We start from the raw sequence: 12,642 nt of genomic DNA, 5'->3' as shown, positions 1-12,642 counted from the left end.
TTTGTGTAACAAAGCAGGTTTGTTATAGTTTGTATACATTCGCACGTAATCTATTTTTTAAACACTAACTGATATCTGATCAAATGATATATTCTTTGCAAATCGTTTGAAATTACATTATTTCTCGTAAGACTATCTAGATTCACAATAGTGCAATTATTATAGAAGCTTCGATTTTTGTTTAAATTGAAATAAAAAACAATTAAGGCACTATCTATGTTATTACTTTTATGTATATTATATGTTTATGTATTTCAAATTATAATATTAGTCTCAATAATGTGCTTTTCTGATGATATGGTTGGAAGGCCATTGATGGAGAAGGGTGTCTATGGAAAACAAGACTTCAACAGACTGAAATTTACTGAGTAACGCGATATGTGTGTACCTTCAAGCTTTCTGTGTAAATTTTGCTCGTAGTTCAGAAATTACAGAAACACCTTTTTTGTATGTACAGTGAGAACATATAAAATATCTATGTCTGTTCTCACTGTAGCATACGTATACAGTTTATCTATATTTAAAATATTATTTTAGAGTAACATTAACTTATATTTAAAATAAACATGTTCATATTTCACTATCTTTCTCTCATACACCTTTATTACCTTCTATCTAGTACTTTAGCCGAAACCTAATTATGTCATTAAAACTACGTTTGTTTTTCTTTTTTATTTCTTGTACACTTGATGTTTACTCGACTATAAAACTATACATACCTACAGATGTCTCAAAGTGCATGACACTAAAAGGCTAATAAGTAAAATATTAAATATGGTGGAGTAGAGGAAAACACAAAACATTCCAACGGGTCGAAGTGTGACAGGAAGTAAGCCTATATGGGCAAAATTTCGATAAGGCAAGATAGGTGGACTTAGGTAAATATTTTTTTTTGCACAGAATATTTTTTGCATGACATAAAATCTTCAATATTTTGTGTACAAATTTATTTTCATAAAAAAGTTGAAAGTATACTTATATTTTGATTTTTAGCAATCGCTATAAAATATTTTTTTTCAAAAATAGCACTTCATTATCGTATTCACGTTTACTGCATATAATAAAATGATCGTTAATGAAAAACTGTATTTCTAAATTCGTATTTTATAGTCTACCTGAGATTCTGTACACTGATCAAATATCAGTTACAACTTGTTTACCATAATTTTAAACAGCCGTCCAGCCATAATAGTTAAAAAATCAAATACTATAATTTTATAGTGAACGGAATGGCAGCGTATCAATGAATCACTGCGTGGATGGAGGCATAACTCACGCGCTGTAAAGATCTATAGATCATATATAGATCCTTCAAAGAAATCGGAAAAAAGTACACCGAGACGCGATACCATAATGCATGCCATTATATCCGTTCTGCTCACTCACTTGTCGCTACGAGTGTTAAAAAGAGACGGCTGTGACTCTTATTCAAGTGTGCATTGTAGTTTAGTCGGCAGTCTTGCGCTGGATGCATAAGGATATAGACGTCTTTTTAAAATAAAAGCTGTAATGTGATTTAAATATTATTGACTAATTTTTACGAGGGTTTTTTGTGATTTATTTTTTATTACTAAACGGACGCTGGTAAAAGTGTTATAGTAATATTAAATTATATTTTATGAAACTATTTTGTACTTTTTATAAAGTGTTTGTGACAGTGCTTACATGCAGTGGAATAATATGAAACTTTTGATATAAATTACGTTTGGAATTTTTATGGAAGGTTTGTAGCATTTTTTTATTATTATTTTGTTTTATGTCTGTCGTGCTGGTGTCTTTATTATTATGTTTACAAGTTTATTACCCACTGCGGAGTCACTTGTGGGAATATACCAAGTTTTATATTACTCCAATATCCGATCAAATCAATTTTAATGTACAAATATTGATAAAATGTATGCTTTTATGTTAATGATATTACTTTAGAATGTTAGTATAGAGATGGAATAAAAAGTTCACCGTGGCACTGGTTTTATGAGATTATAGATTGTTATTAGATTTTATAATAAAAATGATATTTAAGGGTGGGTTGTTCAATATCCAACTCTCACTTGTTGATGCCGGCGAAATCGTTTGTTTTTTGTTATAGATAGCCTATGTCTGTTCTCTTGAAACAATCTATCTTCATATCGAATTTCGTTAAGATTTATTCAGTTGTCTTGAAATAAGAAACACAGACAACTTCATATTTCTAATATTATTTTAGCTTAATACATTTTAGCTTAATCATTTCAAAGTAAAGTAATATAGTCAGTAAGAACACTAAGAACCAAGGAAGGAAGCACTCCATTGCTAGCAACGTACAATAAATACCATGTCAGTTGAACTCCACGCCGATTCCTCTGGATACTATCGTGGTAAATTGCCATTTGCCAAGAGGCTAACAGACTCGACTTTATGCTCATCGTCCTCCACTATTGCCCCCCCGCCAGCTTAAACCGATAGCGCAGGTGCATGCATCATTCCATTATAATCCATAAAAAAGTCAAAATATTTTATAACTATATCTACATAGTTCATATATCTTATAATGACCAATATTATTTATAACATAATATTTAATATTTTGTTTTTTACAATAACAATCGACTTAAATTGCTAGTATGGGAGCAGACCTACTATGTAATTGGGAAAAGAATTATCAAATAAGCGCAGTTTTTCCGAGTAAATCGCATAAAGAATATATCGACTTATCTATCGGTGAAATGGAGCTTGTCGATGGAGATCACGCCACCTTCCACGATCTTCTATCAATCTTTATATGACACGACTCCAACTTTTTCTTGAACTTGGATGATATAGCTGTGTCTTGGTCTTCCTATTCCTCTCTTTCCATCTATTTTTCATTCGATAATGTTATTAATTAGTTTGTCGTTTCGTATCAAGTGCCCCAATATTGTTAGTTATTATACGCCATGAAATATCAAAACTCAATGACGGAAACAGAATACCTACATGCTTCATCTATTAACCTAAACACTGTTATTAAATTTAAAATACCGATATAGTTGACTAACGAAAATATTGGGAGAGTCGTGTAAATAAGTATAGGTATTAATTTACAGGAGCAAAGTCATGGGATGCAACTTATTTACAATGCCATATTTAACACTATTACTATTATTAAATTTTATTACTATACAACAATGCTTATTTTATTAGTATAAAATAATGTAGGATCCCGTTCAATTTTGCGATGATATAATATTTTTTATGATAGAGTTTCTTTAATATAATAAATAAATCAGTTATTTCGCCCCGTTAATACGTTGTAACTTATGTATAGTTATTTCCTGGATGAAAGCTATCAATGATGGATACAAAAGTAATACTTTATTGACTGTATCAAATTGCGGCGTAGATCTAACACATAAGTCTATATAATATCTTTAAGTAATTAATATTGCTAACATCTGTGGAATATAAAAATCTTTAGGAGTAACGTAGTATGAGGGTGGCACAGATGGGTCACTGTCTACAAAGTCGTTTACTTGCACTCCGATCACTCCCTCGGTCAATTCAAAAGGGGATGGAATTTATGGTGGCCTGAATCGAGGTTCGAACCCCTAGTGGTGCCCTCAGACTAAAGTCTCATCCATTAGGCAGGAGTTGGCCTTCATCCGCGCCATAAGTCCATCAGATGATTTGGAGTTCCATCTGCACTCGCCGCTATCCGGTGAAGGTAATAGGCGGTTTTGCTTTTTTTATTATGTAACTGAAATAACTAGCTGACGACTAGCCTGATGGTGAGTGGCAATGTGGCAGCAAAGTGCTTATAACCATAAACTGCCTGTTCACCACCTCATCAAATGACGTCCACATTGAATGAGGGGTCTCATGCTAAGATGTATTCAAGAAGGGTATATTAAGGTTTCTTTAGGGTCGGCAACGCGCATGTGACACCCCTAGTGTTTCAGGCGTCCATGGCCTACGGTAACCGTTCACCATCAGAAACGCCGTATGCTTGTTTACCACCATCGTAGTATAAAAAAAATGTTGTGGGTACCTACTCTGTTATTTATGCTATGCTACATTAAAAAGATTGAGAGCTCCACTCACAAGAGCATGGCTCTTAAATTATGAATGAATGAATGAGACATTAAAAAAATAACGTGTAGTTTTAATGCCGATCGTCATATTTGCCATCATGTGAAGTGTCGGACTGATGGTCATTTGTAGTAAAATAAAAAAAAACTATAATTATTATACCCATTCGTTTTATTATTATTGTGTATTATTAATCCTGAAATTTATTATGATAATAAAACCTTAGACAAGTACAGTCTCATAATTCATGGTACATCGATAAAATAATGTATTTATAATAGCTGCCGCATCGCAGTAGTTGAGGTTATTTCGCTTTAATGAAGTTCCGGGTTTGATTCCTGGTAACACAACCCGAAAGATGGTATTGTCTCCATATAAAAATATGAATATACTTTAAATTCCTTTTTTATACCGATTTAAAAAGTAGGAGGATATATTACGATATATTTAGTAAACTGAATATTGATTTTGATGAATTATGTCGCATAGCTTACACTCAAATATAGGACATCAAATCGAGCTGTTTCCCCAGGAGAGAGATACCGAAAGAGATATAATATCATAATTGAAATATATTGCATATATGTACCTAATTTTGTTTAATAAAATATAATATAGAATAGGACGTATATAAGGAAAATAATACACATACTGTAACAAACACATGAAATTTAAACTGACAATCCGTATTCAGCCTAGGTTAAATTTTTTAGTACATTAAATGTCCATACGAGGTCCAATTTCTGATATTTATGTTTGTTTTTAATATTTTTAGCACAATGTTGGTTTAATAACTGCTATCTCAAAGGGGGTAATCTATTGAGTATTGTCAATTTTTGACGTATGAACGAACCATTTGCTTATTTCGCTCAGAAACTTTACAAAAATAAAACACTACAAGTATAAAATAACACATTACATAATACAAATAAAGTAAACGAATCCACTAACCTGTGTAAATATGAACACTACCGCTATTACGATAACTAACACAAATCTAAATCTTATAAAATTTGTTTTAATTAATTACTTATTAAGCTTCACTTGTGTTAAACAATGAACAGATAACATCTTAGACCATTACTTCTTAATTATGCTGTCAAATTAATTACCACAGAATATGTTAAGTACGTTAATTAAAGTTAAAAATGTGATTTTGATACAGTGGGCGGTTGTTCGGTGAGAACGGGAATAAAGTACGAATGTATGTGAAATCTTGCCTTATATTATACATATTTTTTCTATTTATAGTCACTAATATAATTAAACCATTTCTCGCTACGGTAACAGTGGTAAAGCGAGATTTGTATATGAAAATCGCTATCACCGCATCCTACTGTTTTGAGCATATATCTTGAACCCCTTAAATGCTTCAGGACTATAGCAAGAGAATTAAATAATTTAATTATTTAGCATATTATCTGTGTAAATCCCAGTATATTGAACAGATACCATCTAGTTCTATAAAAACAGCATATATATTATTAATATACTTATGTTAATAAAGTAGATCTATATAGTTAAACAGTTTTAACACGAATAATATTCGTCATCTGCTTCTTTCTTATCCCATTTATTTGGGATCGTCGTAATATGTTTTTATATTTCACGAATAATTTTATGGTAAATAAACGCGAAAATTTAAAAATTAATATACCTAATACCTTTATAAGTTACATCTTGAACACAAGAAAATACATGCACTTGTATTTTTCTGAGGTGACAATACCTAATGAATTATGCCATAAAATAAATGGTATATATGTAGGTATATGTTTGTTAAAATCCATTCGAAGACTGGACAACGAATAAATCTGGCAGTTATTTAGTTATATCGTTTGAAATTCGTAGACAACCTACGTAGAAATTTGGATGTTATGACATATAAATGAGATGTATTTGCGTTAAACAATTGATTTATTTATCTGAAGACATTCCGAGGGCGATGTTTTGCAAGAATAAACCAAGTTAGTCATACTTAGAACGTAACAAATAACCATTTATCATGTTTCTTTCGCAATCTCCTTTCTAATACCTAATGGGGTCGCAAATAGTTGGGCATTGTCTAGATAAATCTTTAGTTTTAATGACTGGTATGTAATGGAGAATGAATAAACTAATAACTTCAAATACACAACTGTAAATACATAGATGAGAATTGACAATGCTTGTAATAAATTTATCTGGCTAGAAAATATATCCTTCCCGTGAGATTCCGTAATTTTTTAAATTCTACACTTATATAAAGACAGAGTCAAATTTAGAAAATATATTTTGTCCTGATGTACTGTACAAACAAGATCCTTTAAGCTGCAGCATCCTCGGTCTCGCAAATTGCAGCCGTCAAGCAGTTTGCTTTGTAAGATGTGTTTCAATTGAAGAGACAGGGTAGTAAAATTACAGGGTTAGGAGGTTGGATCTTGATCATCTTGATTAGTACCACGAGCATCACATAGGTGATGGTTACCATTCATGGATATCAACAGGTGGGTTGTCAGTTTGTTTGTTATTCTAATTACAATAAAAAAAAACCCTTTATCTTGTAGTAAGGTCCTTTATACAATAGGTAGAACGAAAGAAGACCTGCATGTAAAGGTAGATGATAATGGTAGTGAAATATTATATATACATATAAACATATAGAAGATGACCACTAAACCACAGTAAAATATCTATAGCTTATTACAATTTTTCTATCGTTCAATACAATATTTTTTTGTCTCGAGTACGAGACAATTGAAGTATCAAACACCCAAGTTTAGTCTACTGAAAGGTTCATGAAAATGTTTCGTAGGTAAAGAGCTTATTTCAATAATTATTTTTACAACACCACTGGATTCTGGTGGCTCTACGTCTGACTGGTCCGCTAGTAAAATATAAGATTGTTGGTGTTTATGTGCTAGTTATGCTAGTATGAGTATAGTTTTATTAAATTTGGTATAATAACGTACGGAATTCAAAATAATCTTTTTTAAGGAATTCAGTAAAAAGAAACCTTGATACCACAATCAGGTTCTGGCATACGCTGAGTAGGCTATAAATTTATGCCCCGCTGTGTAGAACCGTCTCCTTTTTGATATCGGCGGCTATGAAGGGATACTTAAACATTTTCTTATATAGGTACTTCACTAGTTATTACTCATGGCTCTATTTGCTTCCTGTAAATCAGGCAAATTTGTTTGGCCTGTTTAATTCATAACAAAATAAATTTTGTTTGTTTCAGATTAACTAATTTATATAAATTTATATTAAATAATTAAATGTTCATTCCTATATTTACCTTCTTACATTTTACTACATAATTCGGCTAGCAGTTTAGTATACAGAAATGAAATGAAATTCTACGGTGCTCTTTTAAAATTGATCTATTTACTTAATATTTACACATCACATTTAAAATTAATGAATTTATATATGTATAACTTGCTATGTAACAAGGTAAGTTGAACAAACGGTTTAATGTGAAGGTCAACTCAGCTTTAACTTTATATGTAGGTATTGTCTCAATAATTTTTTTTGGAGGAAAATATAGCCTATGTCCGTTTAATGGTACAACCAATCTTTAGTTTGAACCGTTCACCGGTTTAGTCATGATAAGGTAAAAAATAGACAGACAGACGCACTTTCGCACTTATAATATTAATATGCCAAGATACGCAGGTCATCGAGATGTACGGCCTTGTACTTATATTGGTTTTAAACATAAGAGAATATTAAATATCACGGAAATGTAGCGCTGTAATTAGTTCTAAAGTTTTAAGTCGAAAACTGCTACTCTATAGATTATTATAAATAGTACTTTTCTTAAGTAGTATCTATCTTGCAGTCCCCGTGACATTTTGATACCCGATTTTTTCTAACAAAACGTTCCTCTAACAAAAAAGTTCGTGACATCTTGACCCACGAGCTTGTAATCTTGGGGTCACGAGACAATTTTTCTCACAAAAGACCTTTCCCGCCGTATTTGAACCATAGACAGCTATTTTTAATCTTTTAACCCTTGACACGGACGAGTTGCGTTTGGGAATGACAAAAACTATCTTGCTTCATTGTTCGTGATTTCGCAACAATGAAGCAAGATAGTTGTTCGGATAGCTTAATCATTATGGAATATTTTATCTGTGATCTACAATTCTATGCCCAAAATTATGGTCGTACCTAACAATAAATAAGCTTTGATCTTTTTAGTAAACGTCAATTAACAGACTATTTTTTTGGATCTGGTTTGCATTGCTTATATGGAATAAATAAAATATATCTTGAATAATCTATGTATAGGAAAAAATGGACTGATGAATTTACAATAGATTTAAATAAAGAAGATTCTCACTTCGAGTGTATTAGTTCTTCTCACTTCTTCTTATCATGTCACGCGTAATCTTTGCCAAAACTGGACGGATTTCGATGATTTTCTTTGTACTCCGCTATCGTGTTCTGTAAACATGTGTTGGATAGGAAATTTCTGCTTGGTTTGTTTACAGAGAAATGAAATAAGAAAAATATATACACGATTTTATATTAAATAATAGACAAATATTAAGTTGTTACAGACTCAAAGGATGTAACCTACCTACGTAATATTTTTAAAATTGTATTAGATAAATTTTGTATAGTAGAATTTTGCAACAGATAAATCCAGCAGGATTAAAAGTGGTGTTTTATTAATATTTTATATATATATATATTCATAAATTATGTGAATCTATGAATATCAGTATGTATAAATTATATATAATAACATTGTAATATTAGCATGTATAAATATTATATTTGGTGTGTAATGTTCAATTTTATTTTATTATTTTGATAAGTATATTTTTAAGACAAACATTACCTCCTCCTAAATTAAGCAAGGACCCACGTTTTTCTATTGATTCATATATATTATTCTGATTGGTTTTGTATAAGCATATCTATTTCTGAGACGAGCTTATATTTAGTTATTTTAATGGTTTTTATTATTACAAAATTGTCTATAACTTTTTACAAGGTGATAAATAAACTGCCATACTCTATAGGTAATATAAAACCGGTTTAGTCATAAATTATACATTATTGCCTAATTTGTATTTATTTTTGTTTGATCAATAAAATTTATTGATATAAGTAGCGTGTAATAAAATAAAATAACACTTGTTAAGCGTGTTAGGTTTTGAGAACTATCTTTATTTTTAATTATTAACGTCCGTATTTCTTACTATGTGATCTATGTACAAATATTTTAATATCACTTTTTTAAACAAAAATAAGTATTTTGAATAACGGTTTTTTTATAATTGACGGCCGGATACGGAGGGAGAGCCCATTTAGTTGAGAAGAATGAACAATAATGCTAAATAATAATTTATAAAAAAAATATAACACTATATTATAAAATGAAACTACATATATAATAAAAAATAAATGTAATGTACGTAAGAAATAAAATGAATTAGTCGCACTAAGTCATGACCCGTCGTTTTGTTGATTCTATTTTGCAATTGATTGGATTTAAACCGCTGTTAGTCAGAATCATAATTAATCATATATTTTTTATACAAGTATATGTTAATTATACATTATTTCTTAGGCTTTGCTATCATTATTATTACCATTTTCTCATAGTTCGGTTATCTTGCATAATTACGTAAAGGAAGTCGAATGATAAAAATGGACAAATTCATATCGAATACAGATTTATTATCGTGTCGCGCCATCTCGCGAAACTAGTTTTTGGCGGTCGCCAATTTCAAATTCCTATACAATTTTACGCGTATCGTGTAATTTTTAAGGTGATTTGTCACTTAAAAATATAACACTGATTTAAAATATTGTCATTTGTATTTGGCCTGTAAATATTACGGCAATGTGATTGTGTGAAATAAAATTTATTTCTAATAGGACTGTTGATCAGAAGTGTTAACTTTTTCACTACGTGATTTTTATTTAATCTATTTCTATTAGTTTTTTTTACATAGTGTTTTAGTCTGTGGATAGAATTTATAGTCTATTATGTCTATGGTCGGTGGCGTTCGTGGTGCGTGGTATTTGTAATCGAAATAGGACTTTACGATGGATCGTAGGTCAAATTGCTAGGGCACAGCCTATTGCCGGTACTCTTAGTGATTTCATAGTACAATATTTATTTGAGTAGGGAGATCACAAATTTAATACATCTTTGTTTTATTTATTTTTTCTTTAATATGTCGACATGTCAGTTCGCGATCTTAACGAAATTTGTCAGATCAGATAAACCAATTTAGGTTTGTTATCGATATTCTTATTATATATATTTTGGCGAAAGTCAGATTACAAATTATTTAAGGTATTTCATTCTTTGAGATCTGTAAATCAGAATAGTATATGTCTAAGCTATAATGCTGTTAATAAAATAATAATTAAAAATTGAGCAATTGATACTTTTTCCTGATAGACTAAAACAACAATGCGTGATAATGTCGGGAGCCTTGTTCAATTCTTAGTAACTCTATACCAGGAGATCTGCCTATTTTTTATATGACGGGCTGACAGACATATAATACATAACTATATGTATCTATGTATTCTGTAGTAAGTATACATTAGTTTTGGTTATTTGGCTACGCAACCATAAAAGGCGAGCTTATAACAATATATTCTCTTGTAAACAGCGCTGACGCAACAATGTATTCAAAATTATTATTATGTCTACACGCAAAAAGCTTTCACCTTCGTCTAATCTGTCCGCGAATGGGAGTCTTATCAGAATCGGCACAGTAAATACTGTATATTTACGACATCGCCTTTCTCCTCGTATCCATAAAGATTAGAGATAAATTACTATTGTGGTGTATATATTATGTGTAGAGTTGACGGATATTGCATAGAAATATTGTAATTATTTTTGGTTTTAAATTTCTTTATCTAAAATCAACGTTTAGAGAGCGCTGTCGCCTAATGGTATACTACCCTGAATACGCTGAACAGGCCCTGTGTACTACTCTGTCCGACATATATTAAAAAAAGTTAGTACATATTTCTGAATGACTCTCCTGTGAAAGAAATACTTATAACAAAACCAAAAATACATCCATGAGACTTCAGAACTACCTACTTACTACATTGCTACATTAGATTCAAAATATATCCAGCGAAATGTGCGATTGTCAACTTCACCAAGATCCAACAATTGACAATGCGTACAATTATCGGAATGCGGAAAAATCACGTAATCTTACCACGTTTTAATTATATTTCTCGAGTTCCTTATATTTCGACAATGATTCAACCGCCTTGAAAACAGGTAAACTGAAGAGCAGAGGGTAGATGGTAAATAAAATCTTTTATGGGTAGATATATTCGTTTACCTTCACACGTCTTCGATAATATTATTGCTACTATTGAAAATCGCTCTACACTCATTTAAGCAAACTATACTCACAGTATCTTTATGTACACTTAATATACATATGATTGCGTTTCTTGTTTTTAAAAACAAATAGTACATAATTGACTATAGTACTAGTTAGAGGTCTAACTATCCCATCCGAGATATAGGTCGTGACGGTATGGTATGTTAAAAAAAGTAAGACGCATATTTCTTAATTAGGGAGAGTTCTAAAACCCATTCGAATCTATATACATAGAAACATACTTTTACATTTTAGGGGTCAAATGTGCTCACATTGTATTTTACCTCGTCATTACACTACAGTCCTTATAAATAAAAATTGCATCGAAGTTTAATAAATAGAAGCGTGTCATGGCTTCTTAATTCGCGAGTGCTCTAAAAAGCCCCATCCGATTCTATACAAAACTTCTAATTGTTTCGATCGTCCGTTCGCAGAATAAGTAGCACGACAAACAATAAGATTCCATGGTCATTAGCTGAGAACTTGAGCGGTTTTTGCTCGTGCCCGCGTTTTAGGAATTCGCCCTTTGAGAAGATGTTGACCGGATGTTTCGGATAGATTGTGCGCTCAGTAGGAAACCATCTATAATAACATATATTTTTTATGACCACAAAAGTAGCGATGTATACGACCTAGTTGGTTGTAAACAGCGAACATTCTCATTATGAGAAGGGAAATTGTCTGTAAATCTTGTAATATCAAAAGTACATATCGTAATGAGTACATAGGTTAGAATTAGATTTGCAGCAACTTCATGTAATAGAGGACCTATAAAGGTAAAACTTAAAAGTTAGTACAGTGGTCTTTAAACAGAATACACATGTTCACTAGAGGTATACTGTAGAAAGTCGTATACGTGGGTAACTCAGTTTCAACCGCCAAGCAGCTTGCTTTGTAAGTTGTGTTTCAGTTGTAGGGTGCAGATTAGGCAGTGAAATTACAGGTTCACAGACAAGATATCGTAGTCTTCTAGAATGGCAACGTATGCATGGTAACACGGTTGTTATATGATATTGTGTTATCCTTAGTTTCTGTATATAAAGTGAGCTTTCAGCTTACCAAATATAATATAACAAACATACAACGACATCTACAAGAGCTATCATGCTTTTCAGGTTTCATACGAATAAGAAAATTAAAAAATCATTCATAAAATTCTTTAGTAATGAAATTATATTGTTATAATAATAGTTGTCGTCATTAAATCTGTAGTAGTAATATTACT

General features: G+C 31.2%; 1 protein-coding gene across 1 annotated transcript in view; it reads left to right on the top strand.

Annotated features, from left to right (window-relative positions):
• The first annotated feature begins 1,473 nt into the window (after positions 1–1,473).
• Positions 1,474–12,642, top strand: part of LOC131850639 (extracellular serine/threonine protein kinase four-jointed) — a 30,786-nt gene continuing 19,617 nt past the window's right edge. Inside the window, exon 1 of the mRNA XM_059200942.1 lies at positions 1,474–1,723. The gene's annotated coding sequence lies outside the window, so the exon portion shown is untranslated. The remainder of the gene's footprint in view (positions 1,724–12,642) is intronic.

The sequence above is a fragment of the Achroia grisella genome, unplaced genomic scaffold (genome assembly GCF_030625045.1).
Source record: "Achroia grisella isolate CSIRO2021 unplaced genomic scaffold, CSIRO_AGI_Agris_v1 utg114, whole genome shotgun sequence".
NCBI classification, from domain to species: domain Eukaryota; kingdom Metazoa; phylum Arthropoda; class Insecta; order Lepidoptera; family Pyralidae; genus Achroia; species Achroia grisella.
Note: the sequence above shows the minus strand (reverse complement) of the source record. Positions and strands in the feature narration are given on the sequence as shown.